General features: G+C 38.1%; 1 protein-coding gene across 2 annotated transcripts in view; it reads right to left on the bottom strand.

The window, feature by feature from the left end:
• Positions 1-24,390, bottom strand: part of NAALADL2 (N-acetylated alpha-linked acidic dipeptidase like 2) — a 1,592,461-nt gene that overhangs the window by 462,610 nt on the left and 1,105,461 nt on the right. The gene's annotated exons all lie outside the window — the stretch shown is intronic.

Here is a 24,390-nt window from a genome sequence, read left to right as displayed (position 1 = left end):
TGTTCTTGCCTGGAGAATCACAGGGATGGGGGAGCCTGGTGGGCTGCTGTCTATGGGGTCACACAGAGTCAGACACGACTGAAGTGACTTAGCAGCAGCAGCAGCAGCAGCACCTCTCTTCTAAATCTCTGCCAACTGCTCTGCCTCTTTGAGTTTTTCTATTCATGCTTGATAGTAAAAAATTTGACAACAAAGAAACAGACACCAATCAGAAAGGACTTCAGTCACAGCCCTGAAGGGATCTCTGAAGGTTTTTGATGATCACAAGTGTTAATCCTGTATTTGATGGATCCTGGAACTACTGCACAATTGCACTCATCTCACATGCTAGCAAAGTAATGCTCGAAATTCTCCAAGCCAGGCTTCAGCAATACGTGAACCATGAACTTCCAGATGTTCAAGCTGGTTTTAGAAAAGGCAGAGGAACCAGAGATCAACATCCGCTGGATCATGAAAAAAGCAAGAGAGTTCCAGAAAAACATCTATTTCTGCCTTATTGACTATGCCAAAGCCTTTGACTGTGTGGATCACAATAAACTGTGGAAAATTCTGAAAGAGATTGGAATACAAGAGCACCTAACCTGCCTCTTAAGAAACCTATACACAGGTCAGGAAGCAACAGTTAGAACTGGACATGGAACAACAGACTGGTTCCAAATAGGAAAAGGAGTATGTCAAGGCTGTATATTGTCACCCTGCTTATTTAACTTCTATGCAGAGTACATCATGAGAAACGCTGGGCTGGAAGAAGCACAAGCTGGAATCAAGATTGCTGGGAGAAATATCAAGAACCTCAGATATGCAGATGACACCACCCTTATGGCAGAAAGTGAAGAGGAACTAAAAAGCCTCTTGATGAAAGTGAAAGAGGAGAGTGAAAAAGTTGGCTTAAAGTTCAACATTCAGAAAACGAAGATCATGGCATTTGGTCCCATCACTTCATGGGAAATAGATGGGCAAACGGTGGAAACAGTGTCAGTCTTCATTTTTTTGGGCTCCCAAATCACTGCAGATGGTGACTGCAGCCATGAAATTAAAAGATGCTTACTCCTTGGAAGGAAAGTTATGACCAACCTAGATAGCATATTGAAAAGCAGAGATATTATTTTGCCAACAAAGGTCTGTCTAGTCAAGGCTATGGTTTTTCCTGTGGTCATGTATGGATGTAAGATTTGGACTGTGAAGAAAGCTGAGCACCGAAGAATTGATGCTTTTGAACTGTGGTGTTGAAGAAAACTCTTGAGAATCCCTTGGACTGCAAGGAGATCCAACAGGTCCATCCTAAAGGAGATTAGTCCTGGGTGTTCATTGGAAGGACTGATGCTAAACCTGAAACTCCAATACTTTGGCCACCTCATGCAAAGAGTTCACTCATTGGAAAAGACCCTGATGTTGGGATGGATTGGGGGCAGGAGGAGAAGGGGACAACAGAGGATGACATGGCTGGATGGCATCACAGACTCAATGGACATGAGTTTGAGTGAACTCCAGGAGTTGATGATGGACAAGGAGGCCTGGCGTGCTGTGACTCATGCAGTCACAGAGTCAGACAGGACTGAGCGACTGAACTGAACTGAACTGGGCAGTCTGAGGACTGAGGCAGTGGGGAGGAAGAAAGTACTGGTAGAAAGGTATTTGCCCTAGGAGACATTCTAGGGCAATCAAGTAAAACTGTTCAAGAAAGGGTGACAATTAGAAAGCAGCTAATGCAAAGCAGGGGCTTCCCTCATGGCTCAGGGAGTAGTAAAGGATCTGCTTGCCAATGCAGGAAGTGTGGGTTTGATCTTTGGATATGGAAGAACTTCTGGAGGAGGAAATGGCAACCCATTCCGGTGTTCTTTTTTTGTGTGTATATAATTTATTTATTTATTTATTGGCTATGCTGGGTCTTCATTGGTGCATGGGCTTTTCTCTAGTTGCAGCAAGTAGGGGCTATGCTCTAGTTGTGGTGCACTTCTCATTGCAGTGGCTTCTGTTGTTGCTAAGCATAGGCACTAGGGTGCTCAGGCTTCAGTAGTTTTATATCTTTGGCTCCAGAGCCCAGGCTCAATAGTTGTGGCACACAGGCTTAGTTGCTCTTCCCTGACCAGTAATTTCACCAGTGTCTCCTTCTTGCCTGGCAAATCCCATGGACAGAGGAGCCTAGTAGGCTGCAATCCATGGGGTCGCTAGCAGTCGTACACGACTGAGCAACTTCACTTTCACTTTTACTCTCATGAGTTGGAGAAGGAAATGGCAACCCACTCCAGTGTTCTTGCCTGGAGAATCCCAGGGACAGGGGAGCCTGGTGGGCTGCTGTCTATGGGGTCACGCAGAGTCGGACATGACTGAAGCGACTTAGCAGCAGCAGCAGCAGCAGCAGCTCCTGCATTGGCAGTCAGATTCTTTACCGCTGAGCCACCAGGGGAGCCCTCCACTCCAGTATTCTTGTCTGGAAAATCTTGTGGACAGTGGAGCCAGAGGGCTTCAGTGCATGGGGTTTAAAACAGCCAGGCGCAACTAAGTTAAAAAAAAAAAAAAAAAGGCAAGACAGACACACTTTGCAGACAAGAAGTTGAAATTGAACTTCTTACTGCCAGATGAGCTTCCCTGGTGGCTCAGACAGTAAAGCATCTGCCTGCATTGCGGGAGACCGGGGTTGGATTCCTGGGTCAGGAAGTTCCCCTGGAGAAGGAAATGGCAATCCACTCCAGCACTCTTGTCTGGAAAATCCCATGGATGGAGGAGCCTGATAGGCTACAGTCCATGGGGTTGCAAAGAGTTGGACACGACTGAGCGACTTCACTTGCACTTTCTGCCAGATGAAACTATTATGACAAATAAGTTGCTTCTTTATTTGTAGTATGAAAGTGAGAGTGTTAGTCACTCAGTTGTATCCAGCTCTTTGTGATCTCATGGACAGTAGCCCACCAGGCTCCTCTGTCCATGGAACTGTCCAGGCAAGAATACTGGAGTGGGCTGCCATTCCCTTCTCCAGGGGATCTTCGTGACCCAGGGATTAAGCCTGGGTCTCCCACATTGCAGGAAGATTCTTTAACTGAGATTCTCTGAGATTCTTTATCTCAGATTCTCTGGAGCTGGTTGCCATTTCTTCCTCCAGGGGATCTTCCCAATCCAGGGATCCAACCTGTGTCTCCTACATTTCTTTACCATTGAGCTACTTTGAATGTGCCAAAATAACAGCTCAAATAGAAAATCACTACGCTAAAAAAATTATAACTAAAACAAGAGTAAAGAGACTTGGAGAGAATACCTGAGTGCCTTATATATGGAAAAAGCAAATCTACTTAGAACTGAGCATTGTGGTTCTAATTAAGGAGCTACATGTTTTTGTTTACTTTTTAAAATCAGTATACTTTGTTTTTATAGAGCAGTTTCAAAAATACAGACGAACAGAGCAGAAGATACAGGATTCCCAAATACCCTTTCTCCCCTGCCTCTATTTAGCATCTTGCATTGCATGTATGCATGCTCAGTTGAATCCAACTCTTTGTGACCCTATGGACTATAATATACCATGAACATCTTCCATTAGCATGATCAATACCTGTTACCATTAATGAGACAATATTAATAAGTCCTTAAATTCCATAAATCACATTGTTTTACTTGTTGTACTGTGCATTCTATGGGTTTTGACATAAACAGAATGGCAGGTATGCACCATTATAATATCATATAGAATAATTTCATTGCCCTAAAAATCTTCTGTGCTGTACCTGTTTATTTTTTACTCTCTCCCTTCCTCTTAAGCTCCTGGCAACCACTGATCTTTTAAATGTCTCTACAGTTTTGCCTTTTCCAAAACATGATAGAGTTGGAATCATAATTTGTTTTTAACATTTAATTCCCTGTTCTAGTTTTGTTCCAAACAGTTCAGATAAATGAACTTTAGATGAGGGACTCATGACCTTATAGTTGTTGTTTTTAATATTTTTATTTTATTTTTGAGTTAGATACAGCTGAGGAATCATCTCTGGTTTTCTAAGATTCAATATTAATTTTTTTCAAGTTCAGAAGTAAGAAAACCTTATAGTATGTACAAATGTACTGCAAACTTCTTGAAATATTACCTTATGATATAGTGCCTTACAATTTATAATACCATTGACACACAAACATACTAATTCTTCCCTGTGGCTCAGACCATGAAGAATCTGCTTGCAATGCAGGAGACCTGGGTTTGATCCCTGGGTCTGGAAGATCCCTCGGAGAAGGTAGCAGCAACCCATCCCAGTATTCCTGCCTGGAGAATTCTATGCACAGAGGAGCCTGGTGGCTATAGTCCATCAGGTTGCAAAGAGAAGGACATGACTGAAAGACACACACAAACACACACATACACACACACACACACACACACTCTCACTCACTCACACACTAATTCTCACTGGATCATTTTTTTGTTTTTCCATGAAACATTAATGAAGCAGCTTCATTAATGTTAATATTGAGTTCTTATTTATACATTGATTTGTTTTTAACCATGCTAATATAACTCATTTTAACAGGGCCATAGTGTTTTAATTAACAGAAATTTGTCATGACTGAAATACTGGGTCCACTACCAGCACCACCATCATCATCTAATTTAACTATTCAATTTGGAGGAAATTTCCAACCCTATTTTTATGAAAACTTTTATATTAGTTTGCCATGTGCCATGAAAAGACATTTCAGGATTTCACTAGAATTGCATTAAATTAGCGAACCCATTTGAGAAAATTATATCTTTTATCTATTACGTATACTTCTCAATTTATCTCAGCTGATTTTATTTCTTTAAACTTTTTTATATTTTTATTTATAAAAATTTGTATGATTATTAAATTATTTTGTTTTTCCTGCTATAGTAACAAAATATAGTGTTTAAAATTATTTTACAATGTATAAGCATGCTATTTAATTTCATATGTTAGTCATAAAATACCTTCTTGTTATTTCTACTATAGGTTTTAATAATTAATCTGTTGAGATTTAATGTACATTAATTTCACTTAGATGCATACCAAAAATAGTTTTGTTTTTTCCCTTTTAATCTTTATAACTTATCTACTGTTCTCAACATTTTTTCTAGGACTGCCAGAGCCTTGTGGAATGCAGGTAGTAAAAGCAGCATTCTTTGGTCCTAGCCTTGTATTCTTCACTACAAATGTTTCTATAACTGTATTTTTTTTTAAGTTATTTGCAACAGCTTTGTAGGAAATTCCCTTTAAAAGTAAGATCACTCATATCTTCCTTTGCTAAGAGGTTTTAGCATAAACAGATATTGAATCATCTTTTGAGATAACTGAAAGTTTTTTCACATTACAATGTTTAAAAAAATGCTTATATTCCTGGATTAAGCCTTTCTTGGTCATGATATTTTTTGTGTGTGTTTGGTTACTAATACTTTTAGTATATATGCATATATAAGTGACATTAATAATTTTACTTCTCTATTTTTTCTGGTCTGATTTTGATATGTAATTATAAATCTCACAAATATTTAGGGATCTTTGCTTCTTTTAATTGATTCTGCGAGAGTTTATACAACACAAATTAACCATTTTACAAAGGAGAGGTAGTTTTAGTATATAAAACTATTTGGTACTGGTATTTTTTGTGTGTGTTGCAGGGAGAAGTACATTTTCACCCATTGTATATTTTCATTTTATTTCACCTAATATTTTCAAATTGTTATTAATCAATATAAGCAAATTGATTCTTATGTTTATTTCTTCTAAATGTATCTAATTGTTCATTTTATTCTTGTTCTTCAAAAAATCATTCATTGGTCTATGATTCTGTTTCCTATTCTATTTCTAACATCAATTTACTTAGTCTATTTTTTAAAATCTTTTCATCAGTTTTACTAGAGTTTAGTTAATTTATTAGAATTTAAAAAAAAACAATTTTTGGGTTTATGGATCCTCAATCATTTTTTCTTTATTTCTTGCTACAATATTATATTCTATGCTTATTAGCGTCTGTGTTAAATTTTGCCTAATGTATTCTCTGTGTGTATGTGTGTTTAACCTAAATTCTTAAGTTAAGATGTTTAGCTCATTTCCTTTCAGTTGTTACACATGTCTTTAAGGCTATAGATTTTCTATGTAGCTGAAGTAAATTAATTTTGATATATGGTGTTATTATCTCACAAATTCTAACATTCTTAAACTTCTATGATAATTATTTCTATAATACATGTATTAGTCCAAAGAATTTTCAAAATATTCAAATACATGGTATGGGTTACCGCTTTAATATTGACATCTAGCTTAATTTAATTAATGAACTGAAAGCAAGGTCTATATGCTGATAATTTGATTTTAGGTGAGATTTATTTTGTGACACTGGCAGGCTATTATAAATGATAAATAGAGACTAAACATTTTTATAAATGTTCCATATAAAGAATGTTCATTCCCTATTACATGGTTGCAGCATATCATTCATAGGTCCAGTAAATCAAGCTTGAAAACTGTGTAGCTCTAATTTCAGTGTTCTACATACTTTCTCTGTCAATTACTGAGATATTTTATAGATTCCCATATGTTAATTTATCAATTTATCTTGGCATTCTTATATTTTTTGACTAGTTACATGTATGCAAGCTTAGAATTGCTACTATTCCCTGATTTCTATATAGATTATTTAGAATGTGCTTCCCTGGTAACTCAGCTGGTAAAGAATCTGCATGCAATGCAGGAGACCCTGGTTCTATTCCTGGGCTGGGAAGATCTGCTGGCGAAGGGATAGGCTACCCACTCCAGTATTCTTGGGCTTCCCTGGTGGGTCAGCTGGTAAAGAATCCCTCTGCAATGCAGGAGATGCTGGTTCGATTCCTGGGTTGAGAATATCCCCTGGAGAAGGAAACAGCTACCCACTCCAGTATTCTGGCCTGGAGAATTCCATGGACTGTATAGTCCATGGGGTCTCAAAGAGCAATTATTCTTTACATCATTTCTATCCCAATTATACCCTAAAGTCTCCCCCATCATTAATATAATTATTCCATATTTCTTTTGCTTAGTATATCTCCAATACTTATTTTCCAAGCATTGCGTTTATTTTTACCAGGCATCCCAGGGGGATCTCTGGCTTGGATACAATTTTTTTATTTTTTTGGCTTGATGTTTCTATATTACAATGTTAGTAAAAATTCTAAGCCAGGATTTTAAATTTCTAAAGTCATTTAAATTTTTATTTTTATCCTTTATCCAGAGCTCAAGCAGAAGAAAGCTTTTCTTCATCAGTAGGAGGATTCCTTTCCAGTTTTCCTACTTCAACTCCATGGTCCTGGTTTTATATAGATGTTAGTTACAACTCTTCAGTACTCTTGCCTGGAAAATCCCATGGATAGAGGAGCCTGGTTGGCTGCACTCCAGGGAGTCGTGAAGAGTGGGACACGACTGATCAAATTCAGTTTCACTTTTCACTTTTATGCACTGGAGAAGGAAATGGCAACCCACTCCAGTGTTCCTGCCTGGAGAATCCCAGGGGTGGGGGAGCCTGGTGGGCTGCCGTCTATGGGGTTGCACAGAGTTGGACATGACTGAAGCGACTTAGCAGCAGCAGCAGTTACAACTCATCGCTCCCTATAGTTCCATAACCATGTCCTTTGTCCCCATGTGAGTGCTATGTTCCCACTCTAATTTACCTAATTCACTGGGACCTATAACCTTACCTAACACCTGGAAATTATACGGTCAATTTTTCTATTTATTTCCCTGATTTTTCACTCTTTGTGTTTCCTTCGGGACATTTTACTTTTTTTTTTTTGATAGATGCTTTCAAAAACATTTTTTTCTTATATTTCATACAGAGCTCCTAGACATTTGCATGGACAGATTTCAAATTATTTTACCTGCCCTCTTCTACATCCTGAAGTGTAACTTTTATTTAAAAGTAACATAGAGGTCTGAGACAGAGAAGGCAATGGCAACCCACTCCAGTACTCTTGCCTGGAAAATTCCATGGACAGAGGAGCCTGGTGGGCTGCAGTCCATGGGGTAGCTAAGAGTTGGACACGACTGAGCGACTTCACTTTCACTTTTCACTTTCATGCATTGGAGAAGGAACTGGCAACCCACTCCAGTGTTCTTGCCTGGAGAATCCCAGGGACAGCAGAGCCTGGTGGGCTGCCATCTATGGGGTCACACAGAGTCAGACACGACTGACGTGACTTAGTAGTAGTAGTAGTAGAGGTCTGAGAAAGTAAAGACAATTTCTTTTACAAAGATGCTAAGATTACATTGGTTCTTTCCAGCTGAGAGAAGGACTTCCTTATGAGTCACAGGCCCAATATCAGGTCCAAATAATGGCATGCAACATAGCAAAACACTGCCTTTCATTTATTTAGGTACAACCCCACATATGATGTTGATCCTAATAATATTGTTTCATAATAGTCCATACCCATGTCTGAAAGAAAATGTTCACATAGACTGTTTTCCTTCACTAAAATCAGTACTATGATCACACTCTCCATTTTAATGATAAATGTCAGTAAAATCTTAGATAAACTTTCATGTTCATAGCACATCTATTGCTGTTGGCATTGCTAATTTAAATACCCATTGCTAAAGCAATACCACTCTTCATAGCAATAACATTGGCAATCTTGTGCTTTGGAATTTATCCTACAAGGATAATTGAACTCTTTGCAGCATAATTTTAATAGCAATTACAGACAACAACATAGATTTCCTCAACAGGGAAATTACTTAGAAAAATTGCAATAAAATGTGAGACTGTTAAAATGTAAAATACTATGTAGAGACATGGATACACTATAAATGAAGAGAACAAAATACAAAGAGATAATACATGATGACTTAATTTAGGCAAATTGTGCATTTATGGACATGTCTAGAAAGAGAGATTGATAAATGAAGCATAAACTGGGTTAGGAAGGGACATCTCTCCAAAGAAGACATACAGATGGCCAAGAAGCACATGAAAAAATGTTCAACATCACTAATTATTTTAAAATGCAAATTGAAACTACAATGAAATATCACTTCACACCAGTCAGAAAAGCTATCATCAAAAAATCTGCGAGCAATAAATGCTGGAGGGGTATGGAGAAAAGGGAAACTCCCTACACTTGGTACAACCAATGGAGAAATTGGTATGGAAGATCCTTTAAAAAACTAAAAATAGGGGGGCGGTCCTAAGATGGCAGAGGAATAGGATGGGGAGACCACTTTCTCCCCCACAAATTCATCAAAAGCACATTTCAACACTGAGTAAATTCCACAAAACAACTTCTGAACGCCAGCAGAGGACATCAGGCACCCATGAAAGCAGATCATTGTCTTTGAAAACAGGTAGGAAAAAATATAAAAGACAAAAAAAAAAAGACAAAAGAGGTAGGGAGGGAGCTCTGACCCGGGAAGGGAGTCTTAAAAAAAGGGAAGTTTCCATCAGGAAACACTCTCACTGCTGAGTCTGTGGTGAGCCTTGGAGGCACAGAGGGCAACATAACAGGGAGGAAATAAATAATTAAAACCCACAGATTACGAGCCCAACGGTAACTCCCCCAGTGGAGAAGCAGCACAGACGCCTGCATCTACCACTAGCAAGCGGGGGCTGGACAGGGAGGCGCAGGCTGCATTGCTTTTTAAGGATCAGGCCCAAATGCCCTGAGTGTACCCAAAGTGAACTAACTTGGGCTAGCAAACCAGACTGTGGGATGGCTACCACGAGAAAAGCTCTAACATAAGACACCACCAGGACCATGCACAGAACAAAGGATGGAACAGAATTAGCCAGCTGCAGACCATCCCCCTCCGGTGACAGGCAGCCAGAGCCACAAGGGCCAGAAGGGGGCAATCGCAGCCCCAGAGAGACATTAACTACCAAACTGCAAACAGGCTTCTTTGCTAACTAAGACTTCTTGGGGTTCTGGACAGTCATCATCCACCGGAGAAGGTGCGCCAGTTGTGCACCCAGAAAACTGAGCAGTAGGGACAGGAGAGGCGATAAGTTGCAAGGACCACGCTTGCCAAACACCTGAGCTACTCGGACTTGGGAAGGGCACAAAACACATGCCTAACCAAGTCTGCACCTCTGAGGACTACCTGAATGCTTAGACCTGGGAGGTGTATGCAGCCGAGGGCCAGCCTCAGATGGTTCCTGGTGGAGCAACCTAGAGCCTGAGCTGTGTGTGCCATGAGGTGGGGGGGGGGGCGCGGGGGGGCGGGCAGGCCCAATGTTGTGGCTGAGACACTCACTTTGAGCACACACCAGTGTTATTTGTTTGCAGCATCCCTCCCTCCCCACAGAACGACTGGACAAGTGAGCCTAAAAAAAAATTGTCCACCACTGCCTCTCTTGTGTCAGGGCAGAAATTAGACACTGAAGAGACCAGCAAATAGAAGATAAAACAGGGGGAACCGCCTTGGAAGTGACAGGTGCAACAGATTAAAACCCTGTCGTTAGTACCGACTACATAGGAAGAGGCCTATAGATCTTGAGAAATATAAGCTGGACCAAGGAACTATCCGCAAATGAACTGACCTCACACTGCCCACAACAACACCAGAGAAAGTCCTAGATATATCTTCACTATTTTTATGATCATTCTTTTTTTGTTTGTTTTCTTTAACATTTTAAAATTTTTAAGTCTTCTATTTCTCCTTTAATTTTCATTTTTATAACCTACTATTACTTTTCAAAAAAAAAGACCTTATTTTTAAAGCAAACTTCATATATATATATATATATATAAATAATTCTTGTGACTTTGGTTTTTTTTCCCCCCCTCCTTCTTCTTCTTCTTTTCTTTAATATTTTATTTTTGAAAATCCAACCTCTACTCTAGATTTTTAATCTTTGCTTTTTGGTATTTGTCATCAATTTTGTACCTTCAAAAACCCAACCTTCAGTACCCATTTTAACTTGAGAGTGAGATTACTGGCTTAACTGCTTTCTCCTCCTTTGGACTCTCCCTTTTCTCCACCAGGTGGCCTCTGTCTCCTCCCTCCCCCTTCTCTTCTCTACCCAACTCTATGAATCTCTGTGTGTTCCAGACGGTGGAGAACACTTAGGGAACTGATTACTGGCTGGATCTGTCTCTCTCCTTTTCATTCCCCTCTTTTATCCTCCTGACCACCTCTGTCTCCTTCCTCCGTCTCCTCTTCTCTGGATAACTCCATGAACATCTCTGAGCAGTCCAGACTGTGGAGCACACATAAAGAAGTGATTACTAGCTAGCTTGCTCTTTCCTCTTTTGATTCCACCTCATCTCATTCAGGTCACCTCTAACTCACCCCTCCCTATTCTCTTCTCCATGTAACTCTGTGAACCTCTCTGGGTGTCCCTCAATGTGGAGAAACTTTTCATCTTTAACCTAGATGTTTTATCAATGGTGTCTTGAGAAAGACAAGTCTTGAGACTACTGTAAAAATAAGAATGAAAACCAGAAGCAGGAGGCTTAAGTCCAAATCCTGAGAACATCAGAGAACTCCTGACTCTAGGGAACATTAGTCAATATGAGCTCATCAAACACCTCCATCAGTTGAGTTCAGTTCAGTCGCTCAGTTGTGTCCAATTCTTTGTGACCCCATGAATCACAGCATGCCAGGCCTCCCTGTCCATCACCAACTCCCGGGAAATTCACTCAGACTCAGATCCATCGAGTCCGTGATGCCATCCAGCCATCTCATCCTCGATCGTCCCCTTCTCCTCCTGCCCCCAATCCCTCCCAGCATCAGAATCTTTTCCAATGAGTCAGCTCTTCGCATGAGGTGGCCAAAGTATTGGAGCTTCAGCTTTAGCATGATTGCTTCCAAAGAAATCCCAGGGTTGATCTCCTTCAGAATGGACTGGTTGGATCTCCGTGCAGTCCAAGGGACCCTCAAGAGTCTTCTTCAGCACCACAGTTCAAACACATCAATTCTTCGGTGCTCAGCCTTCTTCACAGTCCAACTCTCACATCCATACATGACCACAGGAAAAACCATACTCTTGACTAGACGGACCTTAGTCGGCAAAGTAATGTCTCTGCTTTTGAATATACTGTCTAGGTTGGTCATAACGTTTCTTCCAAGGAGTAAGCTTCTTTTAATTTCTTGGCTGCAGTCACCATCTGCAGTGATTTTGGAGCCCCAAAAAATAAAGTCTGACACTGTCTCTACTGTTTCCCCATCTATTTCCCATGAAATGATGGGACCAGATGCCATGATCTTCGTTTTCTGAATGCTGAGCTTTAAGCCAACTTCTTCACTCTCCTCTTTCACTTTCATCAAGAGGCTTTTTAGCTCCTGTTCACTTTCTGCCATAAGGGTGGTGTCATCTGCATATCTGAAGTTCTTGATATTTCTCCTGGCAATCTTGATTCCAGCTTGTGTTTCTTCCAGTCTAGCATTTCTCATGATGTACTCTGCATAGAAGTTAAATAAGCAGGGTGACAATATACAGTCTTCACGTACTCCTTTTCCTATTTGGAACCAGTCTGTTGTTCCATGTCCAGTTCTAACTGTTGCTTCCTGACCTGCATACAGATTTCTCAAGAGGCAGGTTAGGTGGTCTGGTATTCCCATCTCTTTCAGAATTTTCCACAGTTTATTGTGATCCACATGGTCAAAGGCTTTGGCATAGTCAAGAAAGCAGAAATAGATGTTTTTCTGGAACTCTCTTGCTTTTTCCATGATCCAGCACATGTTTGCAATTTGATCTCTGGTTCCTCTGCCTTTTCTAAAACCAGCTTGAACATCAGGGAGTTCACGGTTCACATATTGCTGAAGTCTGGCTTGGAGAATTTTGAGAATTACTTTACTAGCATGTGAGATGAGTGCAATTGTGTGGTAGTTTGAGCATTCTTTGGCATTGCCTTTCTTTGGGATTGGATTGAAAACTGACCTTTTCCAGTCCTGTGGCCACTGCTGAGTTTTCTAAACTTGCTGGAATATTGAGTGCAGGACTTTCACAGCATCATCTTTCAGGATTTGAAACAGCTCAACTGGAATTCCATCACCTCCACTAGCTTTGTTCATAGTGATGCTTTCTAAGGCCCACTTGACTTCACATTCCAAGATGTCTGGCTCTAGATTAGTGATCACATCATCATGATTATCTCGGTCGTGAAGATCTTTTTTGTATAGTTCTTCCGTGTATTCTTGCCACCTCCTTCTTAATATCTTCTGCTTCTGTTAGGTCCAGACCATTTCTGTCCTTTATTGAGCCCATCTTTGCATGAAATGTTCCCTTGGTATCTCTAATTTTCTTGAAGAGATCTCTAGTCTTTCCCATTCTGTTCTTTTCCTCTATTTCTTTGCATTGATCACTGAAGAAGGCTTTCTTATCTCTTCTTGCTATTCTTTGAAACTCTGCATTCAGATGCTTATATCTTTCCTTTTCGCCTCTCTTCTTTTCACAGCTATTTGTAAGGCCTCCCCAGACAGCCATTTTGCTTTTTTGCATTTCTTTTCCATGAGGATGGTCTTGATCCCTGTCTCCTGTACAATGTCATGAACCTCAATCCATAGTTCATCAGGCACTCTATCTATCAGGTATAGACCCTTAAATCTATTTCTCACTTCCACTGTATAAGGGATTTGATTTAGGTCATACCTGAATGCTCTAGCAGTTTTCCCTACTTTCTTCAATTTAAGTCAAGATGCCTCCATACCTACACTGAAACCATGCACCACCCAAGGGTCAACAAGTTCCAGAGCAAGACATGCCATGCAAACTCTCCAGCAACACAGGAACACAGCCCTGAGCTTCAATATACAGGTAGCCCAAAGTTACTTCCAAAACACTGACATCTCATAACTCATTACTGGACACTTCATTCCACTCCAGAGAGAAGAAATCCAGCTCCACCCACCAGAATACTGACACAAGCTTCCCTAACCAGGAAACCTTGATAAGCCACCCATACAACCCCACCCACAGTGAGGAAACTCCATAATAAAGAGAACTCCACAAATTCCCAGAATACAGAAAGGCCATCCCAAAGGCAGCAATATAAAGAAGATGAAGAGACAGAGGAATACCCAGCAGATAAAGGAACAGGATAAATGCCCACCAAACCAAACAAAAGAGGAAGAGATAGGGAATCTACCTGAGAAAGAATTCAGATTAATGATAGTGAAAATGATCCAAAATCTTGAAATCAAAATGGAATCACAGATAAATAGCCTGGAGACAAGGATTGAGAAGACGCAAGAAAGGTTTAACAAGGACCTAGAAAAAATAAGAGAGTCAATATATAATGAATAATGCAATAAATGAGATCAGAAACACTCTGGAGGCAACAAATAGTAGAATAACAGAGGCAGAAGATAGGATTAGTGAAATAGAAGATAGAATGGTAGAAATAAATGAATCAGAGAGGAAAAAAGAAAACTAATTAAAAGAAATGAGGACAATCTCAGAGACCTCCAGGACAATATGAAACTCTCCAACATTCGAATTATAGGAGTCCCAGAAGAAGAAGACAAAAAGAAAGACCATGAGAAAATACTTGAGATAATAGTTGAAAACTTCCCTAAAATGGGGAAGGAAATAATCACCCAAGTCCAAGAAACCCAGAGAGTTCCAAATAGGATAAACCCAAGACGAAACAAACCAAAGACACATATTAATCAAATTAACAAAGATCAAACACAAAGAACAAATATTAAAAGCAGCAAGGGAAAAACAACAAATAACACACAAGGGGAATCCCATAAGGATGACAGCTGATCTTTCAGTAGAAACTCTTCGGGCCAGGAGGGAATGGCAAGACATACTTAAAGTGATGAAAGAAAATAACCTACAGCCCAGATTACTGTACCCAGGAAGAATCTCATTCAAATATGAAGAAGAAATCAAAAGCTTTACAGACAAGCAAAAGCTGAGAGAATTCAGCACCACCAAACCAGCTCTCCAACAAATTCTAAAGGATATTCTCTAGACAGGAAACACAAAAAGGGTGTATAAACCCGAACCCCAAACAATAAAGTAAATGGCAATGGGATGATACTTGTCAATAATTACCTTAAATGTAAATTGGTTGAATGCCCCAACCAAAAGACAAAGACTGGCTGAATGGATACAAAAACAAGACCTCTATATATGTTGTCTACAAGAGACTCACCTCAAAACAAGGGACACATACAGACTGAAAGTGAAGGGCTGGAAAAAGGTATTCCATGCAAATGGAGACTAAAAGAAAGCAGGAGTAGCAATACTCATATCAGATAAAATAGACTTTAAAACAAAGGCTGTGAAAAGAGACAAAGAAGGACACTACATAATGATCAAAGGATCAATCCAAGAAGAAGATATAACAATTATAAATATATATGCACCCAACATAGGAGCACCGCAATATGTAAGACAAATGCTAACAAGTATGAAAGGGGAAATTAACAATAACACAATAATAGTGGGAGACTTTAATATCCCACTCACACCTATGGACAGATCGACTAAACAGAAAATTAACAAAGAAACACAGACTTTAAATGATACAATAGACCAGTTAGACCTAATTGATATCTATAGGACATTTCACCCCAAAACAATGAATTTCACCTTTTTCTCAAGTGCTCATGGAACCTTCTCCAGGATAGATCACATCCTGGGCCATAAAATTAGCCTTGATAAATTCAAAAAATTGAAATCATTCCAAGCATCTTTTCTGACCATAATGCAGTAAGATTAGATATCAATTACAGGAGAAAAACTATTAAAAATTCCAACATATGGAGGCTGAACAACATGCTTCTGAATAACCAACAAATCACAGAAGAAATCAAAAGAGAAATCAAAATATGCATAGAAACGAATGAAAATGAAAACACAACAACCCAAAACCTGTGGATCACTATAAAAGCAATGCTAAGGGAAAAGTTCATGGCAATACAGGCATACCTCAAGAAACAAGAAAAAAGTCAAATAAATAACCTAACTCTACACCTAAAGCAACTAGAAAAGGAAGAAATGGAGAATCCCAGAGTTAGTAGAAGGAAAGAAATCTTAAAAATTAGGGCAGAAATAAATGCAAAAGAAACAAAAGAGACCATAGTAAAAATCAACAAAGCCAAAAGCTGGTTCTTTGAAAGGATAAATAAAATTGACAAACCATTAACCAGACTCATCAAGAAACAAAGAGAGAAAAATCAAATCAATAAAATTAGAAATGAAAATGGAGAGATCACAACAGACAACACAGAAATACAAAGGATCATAAGAGACTACTATCAGCAATTATATGCCAATAAAATGGACAACGTGGAAGAAATGGATAAATTCTTAGAAAAGTACAACTTTCCAAAACTGAACCAGGAAGAAATACAAAACTTTAACAGACCCATCACAAGCACAGAAATTGAAACTGTAATCAGAAGTCTTCCAGCAAACAAAAGCCCAGGTCCAGACAGCTTCACAGATGAATTCTACCAAAAATTTAGAGAAGAGCTAACACCTATCCTACTCAAACTCTTCCAGAAAATTGCAGAGGAAGGTAAACTTCCAAACTCATTCTATGAGGCCACCATCACCCTAATACCAAAACCTGACAAAGATGCCACAAAAAAAGAAAACTACAGGATAATATCACTGATGAACATAGATGCAAAAATCCTTAACAAAATTCTAGCAATCAGAATCCAACAACACATTAAAAAGATCATACACCATGACCAAGTGGGCTTTATCCCAGGGATGCAAGGATTCTTCAATATCTGCAAATCAATCAATGTAATTCACCACATTAACAAATTGAAAAAAAAAAAGCCATATAATTATCTCAATAGATGCAGAAAAAGCCTTTGACAAAATTCAACATCCATTTATGATAAAAACTGTCCAGAAAGCAGGAATAGAAGGAACATATCTCAACATAATAAAAGCTATATATGACAAACCCACAGCAAACATTATCTTCAATGGTGAAAAATTGAAAGCATTTCCCCTAAAGTCAGGAACAAGACAAGGGTGCCCACTTTCACCACTACTATTCAACATAGTTCTGGAAGTTTTGGACATAGCATTTAGAGCAGAAAAAGAAATAAAAGGAATCCAAATTGGAAAAGAAGAAGTAAAACTCTCACTGTTTGCAGATGACATGATCCTCTACATAGAAAACCCCAAAGACTCCACCAGAAAATTACTAGAGCTAATCAATGAATATAGTAAAGTTGCAGGATATAAAATCAACACACAGAAATCCCTTGCATTCCTATACACTAATAATGAGAAAGTAGAAAAAGAAATTAAGGAAACAATTCCATTCGCCATTGCAATGAAAAGAATAAAACACTTAGGAATATATCTATCTAAAGAAACTAAAGACCTATATATAGAAAACTATAAAACATTGGTGAAAGAAATCAAAGAGGACACTAATAGATGGAGAAATATACCATGTTCATGGATCAGAAGAATCAATATAGTGAAAATTAGTATACTATATTACCCAAAGCAATCTACAGATTCAATGCAGTCCCTATCAAGCTACCAGTGGTATTTTTCACAGAGCTAGAACAAATAATTTCACAATTTGTATGGAAATACAAAAAAAAAAAAAAAAAAACACCTCAAATACCCCCAAAAATAGCCAAAGCAATATTGAGAAAGAATGGAACTGGAGGAATCAACCTGCCTGACTTCAGGCTCTACTACAAAGCCACAGTCATCAAGACAATATGGTCCTGGCACAAAGACAGAAATATAGATCAATGGAACAAAATAGAAGGCCCAGAGATAAATCCACACACCTATGGACACCTTATATTTGACAAAGGAGGCAAGAATATACCATGGATTAAAGACAATCTCTTTAACAAGTGGTTCTGGGAAAACTGGTCAACCACTTGTAAAAGAATGAAACTAGGACACTTTCTAACACCATACACAAAAACAAACTCAAAATGGATTAAAGATCTAAACGTAAGACCAGAAACTATAAATCTCCTAGAAGAGAACATAGGCAAAACACTCTCCAACATAAATCACAGCAGGATCCTCTATGACCCACCTCCTAGAATACTGGAAATAAAAGCAAAAATAAACAAATGGGACCTAATTAAAATTAAAAGCTTCTGCACAACAAAGGAAACTATAAGCAAGGTGAAAATACAGCCTTCAGAACAGGAGAAAATAATAGCAAACAAAGCAACTGACAAACAACTAATCTGAAAAATATACAACAACTCCTGCAGCTCAATTCCAGAAAAATAAAAGATCCAAACAAAAAATGGGCCAAAGAACTAAACAGACATTTCTTCAAAGAAGACATACAGATGGCTAACAAACACATGAAAAGATGGTCAACATCACTCATTATCAGAGAAATGCAAATCAAGACCACAATGAGGAACCATTTCACACCAGTCAGAATGGCTGCAATCCAAAAGTCTACAAGCAATAAATGCTGGAGAGGGTGTGGAGAAAAGGGAACCCTCTTACACTGTTGGTGGGAATACAAACTAGTACAGCCACTATGGAGAACAGTGTGGAGAGTCCTTAAAAAACTGGAAATAGAACTGCCTTATGACCCAGCAATCCCACTGCTGGGCATACACACCAAGGAAACCAGAATTGAAAGAGACACGTGTACCCCAATGTTCATTGCAGCACTGTTTATAATAGCCAGGATATGGAAGTAACCTAGATGTCCATCAGCAGATGAATGGATAAGAAAGCAGTGGTACATACACAAAATGGAGTATTACTCAGCCATTAAAAAGAATACATTTGAATCAGTTCTAATGGGGTGGATGAAACTGGAGCCTATTATGCAGAGTGAAGTAAGCCAGAAAGAAAAATACCAATATATTATATTAACACATACATATGGAATTTAGAAAGATGGTAATGATAACCCTGTATGTGAGACAGCAAAAAAGACACAGATGTATAGAACAGACTTTTGGACTCTGTGGGAGAGGGAGAGGGTTGGATGATTTGGGAGAATGGCATTGAAACATGTATAATATCATGTAAGAAACAAATCGCCAGTCTAGGTTCGATGCAGGATACAGGATGCTTGGGGCTGTTGCACTAAGATGACCCAGAGAGATGGTATAGGGAGGGAGGTGGGAGTGGGGTTCAGGATTGGGAATTCATGTACACCGATGGTGGATTCATGTTGATGTATGGAAAACCAATACAGTATTATAAAGTAAAATAAAATAAATAAATAAAAATACACCACCACATGATCTTGCAATCACTTTCCTGGGCATGTATCTGGAGAAATACATGATTCAAAAGGATACTATGCACCCTAATGTTCATTATAGAGCTATGTACAACATCCGAGTCATGGAAGCAACCTAGATGTCCACTAACTGATGCATGGATAAAGATGATATGGTACATATTTACAACAGAATATTCAGCCATTAAAAAAAAATGAAATAATGCCATTTGTAGCTAGATAGACCTAAAGAGTATCATACTAAGTGAAGTAAGCCAGACAGAGATAGACATATATGCTATTGCTTATATGTGGTATCTAATAATAATAATAATAATAATAGAGTGAACTTATTTACAAAACACAAATAGATTTAGACAGAAAATGAGCTTATGGTTACCAGGGGGATTGTGGAGGGAGAGATAGATTGGATGTTTGGGATTTACATGTACACACTCCTATATTAAAATAAAATTCTTTTCATGAAAAAAAATTAGGAAACATGGAAAAGGCAAGATCATATAATGAAGCAAAGAAAACAGATGAAAAAATACTGAAGACGCCATAGGTGATTTAGATACATGAGTTACATGAGTGGGTTCAACTGTGAAAAGTAATTGGGCTATGTACTTATAATTTGTGTTGTTTTCTGAATGTAAGATTTAAATGAAAATGTTTAAAAGCTAAAATTGTTTGACCTAATGACCAGTGGCTTAATTCAGAAAGATCTTTATCCATAAAATACAATCCATTTATCCATAAAAGACAATCCATTAAAAGCATAAAATCTATTTTTTAAAAAAAATTTATGTAGTTTTAATTGAATTGTGCTATAAATGTAAAATACACACTGGACTTTGAAGTCTTAGAAAGAAAAAAAGAATAAATTATTTCTTTACTAAGCATGCATACTGATGGCAATAGAGAGATAATATTTTGGGTACCTTGAATTAAATAAAATGTAATATTAAACAGAAAAAAAAAAACTAAAAAATATTTGGATTAGGAAGTCCTGCCTATATCAGTTGGGGTGTTGGAATCTTAACCCTTGGACTGTCAGGGAAGTACCAAGAAAGCTCTTCTTTAAAGGAGAATGCCACCTGATAAGAGTGGAAGGAATGTGGACTTAGAAGGTTACCCTTAGCATGTTGGCAATGACTAGTTGGGCAGGAAACATCAATGAACATTGAAACTAGTAGACAAAGGTAGAAATGTTGGGGGTAAGATATTTGTGTGATTTCAAATGCTTATTGATTACTTTAAAAAAAGAATAAAGAGTAATTTTGATGAGATCTAGTGGGCACCACCTTAATCAAGTGATTAAAGGTAGCTTTATCACTTATGGAATAAATTAATATGAGCTATGAGAAAAACAGTCTCACTTCCATACCATTACTGCCAATGATTCAGAGCCTGGACTTATTCACAAGAAACATCAGATAAACCTAGACTGGGGAACACTCTGAAGATGATAACTGGCACTTAAGCTTTAAAAGAGATAAAATAATGAAAAAAAGAAAAAGGAGAAACTATTCCAGACTGAAGGAAATTTGAGACTTGGTAACTTCAAGACATGAATCTAGTTTAGATCTATTTGATATTTAGGACACTATTGGGACAATTGGCAAAAACTGAATGGGGCCTTGGAGTGTGTGTAGAAATGCATCAAAGTTTAATTCCTGTTTGCAGCGGTACTGCTGTTAGTGCAGGAGAGAATGTCATCATGAGAGAATTCAAATGCAATTGTTTATCATTCTGTAGCCTACCTGTTGGAGAAGGAAATGGCAAACCACTCCAGTACTCTTGCCTGGAAAATCCCATGGACGGAGGAGCCTGGTAGGCTCCAATCCATGGGGTTGCTAAGAGTTGGACACAGCTGAAGCAACTTAGCAGCAGCAGCAGACTACCTGTAGGTAGGTGAGGAAGAACTTTTTTGTGGGCTATTCTTGCAACTTTTCTGTAAGTTTGAATGTATTTCAAAATAATAAAAATACTTTTGAAATTAGAAAATCCTAGGGAAACTTTAGATGCAGTTTCTTACATGAAAAGTCAGAGCATATATATGTGTGTATGCATTACTACTTTAAGATAACATTTTCAGCTCACATTTACTAAATGTTTTCTGTCTTTCATATTCCATAGCTGGATGGCAGCTTTACATTTGATATGTGAAGTTCAAAAGATTTCAAGATGACAAAAATGTGTTCCACTCAGAGAACATTTGTATTCAAATAGGGTGAGGAATGTCAGAGCTAAAAGACATAAAAGCAGCTGCCTCTCTCCAGTCCTTAACTTAATCATGTTGCAGGAAAAATTATCTGCTTCAGAAATTATATTCCAGTGATAATTCTGTCTTGCATTTTTGTTGTTGTTATGAACTGATTCTCAGTCATCTTCCCAAAGAGCTCATAAAGCTTTATCTCCACCTGCACTGTAAGCTTACCCAGTATCTAGGAAAAATTCCAACATCATTTAGAGATTTAAGCACTAACAATTGCTGCTAACTCTTGAGTTCCAGCTGCAATGATTAACCATTTGTTTCCAAGATAAAGTTCTTCCTGGAGTTCCTAATTTTAGTGAGATATTTGTCTCGTGCTTGGCTACCAGAATTTAGAATTTCTTGGATTGGGCTCTGAATTATTTTTTTAATTTTCTTGCATCCCAAGAAATGGAATCTGCTCTAGAATCACAGTTTTGATGACTGAGACTTTGTAATCTTCTAAAATTCTTCCTAAATACCAACTGCTTCTCTGACTATCTGAGTATAAAATGCTTCTGGATTATATACAATCATAATATACATCAGACCCATGTGGGTGTTCCATTTTTTTACATGGGGTTTTCCTGTTGTCAAGGGTATTTTTGAACTGACACAAGTGACTGGATATTATATGTTCTAGACTAAAAGTCTTATTTTAAATGTTTATCAATTGGTATAGTATACAGTGACAAATCAAAAAGGATTGGCACCAAGCAACTAGAAAATCCACACTAACATATACAAACTGATAATTGGTCCTGTCCCAAACACCATGTTCTTCCTGCCATATTGAAATTTTCTCAGAAAATGAATTTCAATAGATCCTTCAGTAAGTGCAGGCTTATGCAAAGGGGTAATTCCAGTCTTAGGACCCAATTCTGTCCCTCATGACTCACCTCACATGAATCAGTTGGACTTGCCTTACCATCTCCTGGATACTGAAAAAAATATCAGCCTCAAGAAAATGTACTTAATTTTTTTAAAAAAACACACTGAGTGTTCTATTATAAGCCCTAAGAATTAATTTCAGGTTTACAGGAATTAGAAGAATTAGTTGAATACAAATCACAAAGAAGCATCCCAGAATGAAGATGATAAGACTCATGCAGAACAAGTGACTTGGTCTCACAAAGTAAGTGTAAAAAGAAGAAAAGGAGGATCATACTGCATTAGAAGAAATATGATTTTTAGGTCTACACTGGACATTGGTTTGGATAAACCCACTATACAAAGACTAGGGTGATTAGTAAAACTTAATATAGTCTGTATTTTAAGAAAGATTAAATTTACTATCATGATAAAGTAGAGGTATTTAATTTTCAAAATAAATTCCATAGTGTAAGGTATGATCTCATTTGGTTATATAACATATTTATATATAAATCTAGATGAATTTATAGAAGGTATTGATAGTTATAATTATTGGATATTAGGAAAGTGTTCTAGATTAAGTTGTGTCCCTTAAAATTCATATGCTGAAGCCCTCAGAACTCCAATCTGGCTGTATTGGAAAGGAAGGAAATAGAAACTTTAAAAAGAAAATTGAAGTTAAGAGAGATCTTAAGAATGGTACCCTAATCTGATTGGATTGGTGGTCTTAAAGGAAAAGGGAGAGACATCAGAGATCTGTTACTCTCTCTGTGTGCACCCAGAGGAAAGGCCATGTGAGGACTCAGGGAGAAGGAAGTCCTCTATAAGCCAGGGAGAGAACTCTGACCAGAATCCTAATTCTCTTGCACTTTGAGTTGGGACTTCTCAGCTCTAGAACTGTGAGAAAATAAATGTCTGTTGTCTAATACATTCAGTCTGTGGTATCTTATTATGGAAGCCTAAAATGACTAATATAGAATGTAATATGTTTGCATATTTTTGCTTATCTATTTTCTAACTCAGTAAATAGTAACCATATTGTAATAACAGAGATCATCTTTGAAAAGAAAAAATATGCATGAATACTCCCAAAATATGTTTTAGTAATATAAAAATTTGGTTCTGAAAAAGTGAGACTAGCAAACAGATATTAAACAGAAACTATTTGCTTGATCTCTTTTACCACACAATTTTAGGTGATAGTAGCTAACCCATGTCTTTAGTGAACACATAGACACAGAAAAATCCATGTATGTATGTATTCTTGTGAGCTTGTATGCATTTGGAAAAAAATTAAAGTTTAATTAAATATTCTTCTTTTAACTAGCAAAGTATCTAAATTGGAAAATATTTTGAAGAATGTAAATTACCAGGAACCTCTTGAGAAATCAGTATGCAGTTCAGGAAGCAATAGTTAGAATTGGAACAACAGATGATAGTTAGACATGGAACAACAGACTGGTTCCAAATTGGGAAAGGAGTACGTCAACACTGTATATTGTCAGCCTGCTTATTTAACTTATATGCAGAGTACATCACGAGAAACGCTGGGCAGGATGAAGCACAAGCTGGAGACAAGATTGCCGGGAGAAATATCAATAACCTCAGATATGCAGATGACACCACCCTTATGGCAGAAAGTGAAGAGGAGCTAAAAAGCATCTTGATGAAAGTGAAAGAAGAGAGCGAAAAAGTTGGCTTAAAGCTCAACATCCAGAAAACGAAGATCATGGCATCTGGTCCCATCACTTCATGGCAAATGGATGGGGAAATAGTGGAAACAGTGGCAGAGTTTATTTTGGGGGGCTCCAGAATCACTGCAGATGGTGACTGCAGCCATGAAATTAAAAGACACTCCTTGAAAGGAAAGTTATGACCAACCTGCTGCTGCTGCTGCTGCTGCTAAGTTGCTTCAGTCATGTCCGACTCTGTGCGACCCCATAGACGGCAGCCCACTAGGCTTCTCTGTCAGCCTATTAAAAAACAGACATTACTTTGCCAACAAAGGTCTGTCTAGTCAAGGCTATGGTTTTTTCCAGTAGTCATGTATGGATGTGAGAGCTGGACTATAAAGAAAGCTGAGCACTGAAGAAATGATGCTTTTGAACTATGGCATTGAAAAAGACTCTTGAGAGTC

This window comes from Oryx dammah, unplaced genomic scaffold (genome assembly GCF_014754425.2).
Source record: "Oryx dammah isolate SB20612 unplaced genomic scaffold, SCBI_Odam_1.1 HiC_scaffold_2, whole genome shotgun sequence".
Lineage (NCBI taxonomy): Eukaryota > Metazoa > Chordata > Mammalia > Artiodactyla > Bovidae > Oryx > Oryx dammah.
The sequence above is the reverse complement of the archived record's forward strand: the minus strand, read 5'-3'. Positions and strand labels throughout refer to the sequence as shown.